Here is a 7,079-nt window from a genome sequence, read left to right on the forward strand (position 1 = left end):
CTCTCTTTCCCGGTCTTGACGTTCTTCGATAGTCCGAATTACGTCACTGAGGCCATGTAGCAGCTGTTGGCCGATTTTCCTTCAGTTGAAGCAATAAATGCTTATCGATAGCAACTTTAAAAATAAAGCCGCAAAAACAAATCAAAAATGGAAGGCGTATCTGGTGCGACGAGCAAATTACGCAGTGCCGCTCCATGCTGGCGATAACTGTAGCTTTCGCGGTGCTTCCAGACGCGAAGGAAAGAGTGAAAGCGGTTATCGAAAGTGTTGCAGGGTCCCTTCAACAGGTGCTTGCGTCGACGCAAGTGCGGGTTGCAGGGTTGTTTTTTGCTATGTATGACTCTCCTTAGAATTATTCGTGTTCAAGCAAACACTTGCCCTCAAAGACGAAACGTACACAACGCTACAGCGACGCGAACAAGCATAAATCACTCCGAGACACGCGTTACTGGCATGAAAAGGTGGTGCAAGCATTGCGGATCGCGAGACAGAGTAGCGAACAACAACCCCTAGCGTGCACTTCTCCCATTGAATACATGCCGGTAGAAGTAAGAAAAGGCTTGGGAGGTCCGCCTACCAACTCGCCATTCAGCTTGCTATTCACGAATATTGCTTGCTTCTATAACGCAACACGTTTCTGCGCACTGATGAGTCCCATGCTGTTCGCTGACCCGATCGAATGTGCACGCTTTCACCACGGACAAAAGAACCGATTTGCATCGCAGATCGCATTGCCGGCTCGGACTGGGCACCGTTGCAACGCCGGAAATAAACACGTTTGGTTTCTGGTTAACGCTACGGCATTGATTGGTTAACTGGTTTTTGATGGTCATCGCTTGACGAGGAAATCGACCCGGGATGTCGCTAACCGACGAAGAGCAGCGGCTTGATCGTCGCTTTGCGACATTGCGGACGTGGCGCGACGTCTGCGATTTGCAAGCAGAAACGTACATTAGGACAGGTAGCCGGTAGAGCGAGAAACTTTCTGGGCAATGGAGGCGTTTTTTTTTTTTTTTGAAATTAGCCAGATCCACCTAACGCGAATTCGAGAAACAAGCGAAAGTTTGTTACCGGACCTAAATGTAGCGCCATCAAAACTTTGATATATTTTTACATGTCAGCTAGCGAACGTTTATGGCCACAAATAATTAAAAATTATACTGTGAATTTGAGCAATATCGGGTTGACAAGTTTGGATTCGGCTCATATTGAATTGAAACACTCAAGCTGATGCTGAATTCTTATGAACACTTTAAATTAACTTTCAAGCATTTTGCGATTGAGTTTTGCTGAAAAAGGCATAAAATATGAAACAGGGCCTCATTAACAGTAGAACTATACATGGAGAGCAGGTGAGTCCTCTTGGCACCATTAGCTGCCCCTTTCAAATTTTTCCCTAGGATAATTATCCTAAGCACGCCTCAACGTCCTAACGAAGTAAGCAAACTCTTCATTGCTTTGCCATGAATTTCCAAAACGCTTCACAATAAGTCTCTTCATATCTTATTCTTCACCTTGATGAAGTGGTTTCTACTCCCGAGAGGGGAGGGGGATTTTCCAGGGCTTGCAAGCGGCGGCTATTTAGTTAAGTACTGAAATGGTAAATATGGGAGAAAAAAGAATAAATATAACCGGAGTTACTTCGTAGCGACTGGGCAGACGAAATGAAATCATTGTTCCACATCTCTGTTTCATTTCGTTCACTTCTTCCGTTCACTTCGTCGTTGACATCTGGGGACAGATCTTTCGCTGATCTCCTAATTGCCGACTGAATTCATAATAAGCCAGTTCCGAAACACAAAAAAAAAGTTGTGAAAACATTCACGAAACAGTCTGAACACTCAAGCCGAAAGCAAACTCCAATTGGGCAAACGCAGTTGGCTCATTTTGATCCGTGAAACCACATTGTCTGGCTCATTTTCAATACGAACTACGATCTGCGTACACGTTTTCAGGGCGCCATCTCAACTATTTTCTAGCCTCCCCTTTTTTAGGGGAAAGTTGCCGAGTTTTTCTTGTTACTTCAGCTTTATGCGACTCAGTTTCCTTTTCTAGATCTGGCTCATTTAAAAAAAAACGCCTCAATTATTCTAATATCCCCTGTACGAACAGAGCAAAAAAGATCCTTCTCATGCTGTTTATCGGTTAATCGGTCCCGTGTCGCGGTAGCCACTTCGTTGTTACCCTGGTTGGTAACCTGTTCTCAGTTCTCGGCATTACATGTCCAGCCTAAGTCCACTCCTTCTGAATTTGAACAAGGATGTCTGCCAGTCGAGTTTGCTTCCTAATACAAGACTTGCTTCCTATCCATAGGCGTTACTCCTCCGAGTTATTCAATATACCCCAGTTGCGAAACTCCGCTTCAGATTCCGGGGGGCGCGGCCCCCATTGCTTGGTGTAGGGTACTGGCGCGCCTCCTAGTGGACAAAAACTAAGCTTCGCTAGGCATCTACGTAATAACGCAACTTAATAAAGCAAAGTTTGCTTTTCAAATTAGAAAACGTAACTTCGGTCATATTTAGTTGTTTCACGCTTTTTCCATCTTGAAGTGCAGAGGTGCGCTGCCTGACACGAAACGTAGGACTTATTCGAGTCCTACGTTTCGTGTCAGGCAGCGCACCTCTGCACTTCAAGATGCTAAAACACCAACTAGCCCACTCCCAAGCCTTGCTGAACGCTTTTTCCGTTTTATGATTTAACGGCAACAGCCGCAAGCACTTGAGTACCACTTCGATATTTTGCCGACGGATGACAGGCTAGTCAACTTGATACGTGTCTGCCTTGTTTGCCCCGGAGCAGAGGGGCCAACCGCAGATCGGCTTTTGATATTGGGCCTATGGGTAATTTCGCAACTGGTGTATATTCACTAACTTGGGTTACTCGTATCGTTCTTCTTTACATGGCTCCTTAGGTCTGCCTATGTTTTCTTTCAAGGTGCTGAGTAAGTTTTCAAGTTTTTGCGTTATAAGTCATCATGGGGAGTACGCATACTTTGTGTAGCGTTATCTTTAGTGACAGAGGGAGCCGACTACATTCATTACTCCGAAGTTTTTCGCGAATGCTCTCCAATCGAAGAAGAATTTACGCCAATTTTCTTCTCGTGGTTTGGAGGAGGCGCTTTCAACACATCTATTTGCAATATTTTCTACATTTATTTTCATCTTGAGCCCTACTACTAACCTTTCCGATTGCAGTTCCTCAACAATTTTTTGTTTGCAGGTCATTCCCCGAATCACTATCCCTGACTTCTTCAACCCAAGCTTCTTAGATACCCCTTCTACACAGGCTCTAAATATTCTCGGTGCAACGACGTATCTTTGTCTTACCGTACTACCTAAAAGAAAACTTCCCGTTCTTTTAGCGCACAGCGCTTTGGAGCCCAGAACAGGGGTTTTGCGGCGGCGAAGGCGTCCGCATAACCTCAGCACAGCCACCCCAACAGTAAGAAAGAAGCGCCCAAAGTGTGAGGGGGAGGGCGGCAGGCGCTGCTAATGCGTCATCTCCCAGCGCGTCGCCACGGCTGAAAATGTTTTACTGCCTCCCCCTCACACTATCGCCAAGAGTCGCTCCTCCTTGTGTGGCTCATCCGAACCACCTGATATTTGCGCGAGAGGTTCAAACACGATTTGCAATAACATGCTCGGCAGCAGCAAAGTGCCGCGAGATAAGGAGAGAGTAGCGCGTGCCGCCGTGCGTTCGCTGATCACGTGATCTCTGCCTGAGACGCAGCAGGTATGCGCCGGGACAGAAGACTGCAGTTCGCGCTGCCCACAGATTTCGCATTACGAAGTACAGTAATCGTCATGTGATTTTTTTATGAATCATACATTCCATGTATGCGTCTCCAGGAGCCCTACGCACGTTCCCGATATGCTCCAATAGAATAAATACCTAATGATATAACACGTTGTCTCATTGCTTCTGTCACTGCAGGGCTCTCGAACGAATCAAATGTTTTTTTTTCGTAACCCTAAACGTCATGTAAATAGGCTTACACAGGTCCACGGATTTCTCCATTACCGGATTGACGGCATCAATGTGGTCCACATTTGAGTTGCCTTTCCCATGACCAGCCTGTTCTCTCACTCACACGATACATAGGGCGTCACGCATTTAACTAACATCTTGGTTAAAAATGAGTACAGAGGACAGTAAGCCCATATGTCGTAATTCTTGATATCTTTCGCATCAACCTTCTTGTGAATTACAGCTATGTTGCCATTTTTCCAGGCCAGGGGTACCTCTATTGTCCTGAAGCCTTCTAATGATTTTTTCTTGCTTTGTTAGTACATCACCACCACTCTTTATCGAGCAATGGTAAATCTGTCGCATTGCGTACGCAGGGAGGTTTCAGGGGTGGCAATGGCCGCCCCTCCCAAAACTTTCGATCCCGGGAGTAGAATGTACTCTGCCTGTCAACAAATAACGACTGGACCAGGACGAATTTTTCTTCGTCTTCGAAGTTTCTGGGAAAGCTGTGTAGCTTTCCTTTGTAGCCGTATGGCTGCATTGAGGTGGTTGTCAAACTTTGCTTCGCAAATAACGACTACCGATAGTTGTTTTTGGTGGATAAGCCACGCACCAACCACATACGGCAATGCGGCTTCGGTGCATTATCTCACCACTTCAGAGAGGAAAAGATAAAAATTTTATTGGAATAACAAAAATATGTTTAATTCCGCCTCGAAATTCATTTCAAACGCCAGGTTTTCTCCTACGAAGCATATTCTTAGCATGCTGTCGTGTGTCACACGAAGACAACTTCCGGCCAGCCCGTCTGTCACTTCGTTTCTTAAATCAGGTTCAATACAAGAGAGGGCGCCACCGCCTCAACAAGCGCGCGATTGCTCCACCCACAGGCAGTTCTCCGCTTTCCAATCAGCGCGCGCCATGTGGTAAGAGAGAGACTTAAAATCTTTGAATACACTTATACACTGCATGCTTCGCCCCTTCCCAGGTATCACATTACTGGAGATGGCCCAGGATTTTTTTAATGATACACGATTACACGAACGTCTTTAGTGCCACAGAAAAAGACTACAAGTGCTCGCGTTCCCGTTCCTACCTTCTTCTTCTCGCCCTCCCTTTCTTTTGTCCCCTGAACCCCACTTGCCCATTTCAGGGCAGCGAACAGAGCTCTACACCTGCTTGACTTCCCTGCCTTTCCGTTTGGTTTTCATCTACCCGATCTTATTCTATCGTATTTGCTCTCAGGTTGTTTCTCACCGCAAATGCAACCTGTGTGTCCCCTCGGCTGTTTCAACCACTTAGGCCGCGCCTAATTCCTTCCCTCCTATTTTTTCGTTCATGTCTCCCATCACAAACCTCATACAATTCCGGTTGGGTATCCTCGTAGCAACAGTCGACAGACTTATCTCCGTAGCAAGACACTGATGCATATGCTTGCATTAACTTTAGCTTGTATCTCCTATTGGATACTAATGCTCTCGCGATAATACATCACGGGGAGTGATTAGTGTCCTCGTTATTTTTGTGGCAAATATTACAGATAAGAAAGAAGAGCATAGTAAGGCTCTTAGGCCGGGAGTAAATATTCGAGAAGGGAACAGAACTCCGGTAAATGTTTTTCACTTTTCATAACTGTTGCGTAGTTCTGTTTTTTTTTTTCGGCACTTTCCTCCCTTGTAAAACTTTCTCCATACCTCTCTTTCTGTAGCTGTTTCACATCTTTCATTATATACGTATCTATGCCTCTTCCTTTCTACCTCTCTTTCCTTTCTTATTTTTACCTGCCTGCCCGCCCGCCCTCCCGCCCGTTCGTCCGCCCGCCTTCCTAATTACCCACCTACCTACCTATTCACCTACCTTGTATGTCTGTCTGTCTGTCTGTCTGTCTGTCTGTCTGTCTGTCTGTCTGTCTGTCTGTCTGTCTGTCTGTCCTTTATTTTTATTTATCCAATCGAATCTTACATAGACAGAGTTGCGACACAGCCGAAAAGGAAGGCTTTCCGGTAACCTAAAACACCCCCATGAGTTATGAACAACAAAAGCTGTATATGGAAGTCAGCCTCATTCCGCACTAATTACCATGCTTACCCGGATATTCATTGGTGCAAAGACAACTTTATAGTGATGCCAACGTTAAACTACAGGCAATTGTCGCTGATAAAAAAGATGAAAACCTACACGTCCGTGGCTGTGAGTCCGTAACTTCCATGGACATTATGGACCTCCAAAGACTTGCCGTATGGGCCACATCAAGACCTCCGGAAGGACGCTTCAATGTGACCGGCTCAAAAAAGATTAGCTTTTAAAGACAAGCCTAAGCTGACGCAGATATTTACCGGCACATGTGAGACTCACTGCAGAAGTGACGTTACTCTAAATAATGGCGTTAGTAATTGTTGCGCAGAAACTAGCAGAAAAGGCGCGTTAATTCCGCTGTGGAAGGGAAAGTACTGCGGCGGCATTATTTCGTATGGCAGAAGAATGAGGCTCTGTAACGGGCGAAATTATCACGTAAGTAATGAGCAACCGTACAGACACTTTTCACTGAAGTTGCATAAGCATAATAATAAACAGGGCTGCCAAGCCGCTTTCCCTTCGCCTATGACACGATTTGTAGGTCATTTTTTCTCTGCCACTAGTTTAGGTTTCACGACAGGAAAAACCAGGCAGATTGTAGGATCTGCTTTACACCCGGGAAGGCTCTAAGTTCACGACAAAGGTATTTAGTTCTGAGGATTCGGCTTAGGGTAGTTCAAACTTTACGGCCGATGAAAAACCTCCGCTGTAGTTCCTACCTAACGACTGCCAAGTCGTCAGTAGATGAAGTTTAAGTTTGGACAGGATGCATTCTAGGTTTGAAGTTAGCTCGCCGCTAGAGCTAAGTTCAACCTTCACATCGTTTGATCTCTCTTTGGTAGACATTTAGAGACCTTCTTTTGCTGAGCTGTTCGGCCCATTTTGTCTGCCGTGTCTCTTCCTTCCGCCATTAAGTCAGGACAGGAACTATCCCGACCAGGTTTTACGCGTCCATTTCCAAACCAATGAACAGACCTCTGGAAAGAAAGTTCGCGGCGGCCAGCTCGCCGTTTACGACCGTCACTGCCGGATCT

Source organism: Haemaphysalis longicornis, unplaced genomic scaffold (assembly GCF_048455015.1).
Source record: "Haemaphysalis longicornis isolate Haplotype H1 unplaced genomic scaffold, Haemaphysalis longicornis Haplotype H1 scaffold_6, whole genome shotgun sequence".
Taxonomy (NCBI): Eukaryota; Metazoa; Arthropoda; class Arachnida; order Ixodida; family Ixodidae; genus Haemaphysalis; species Haemaphysalis longicornis.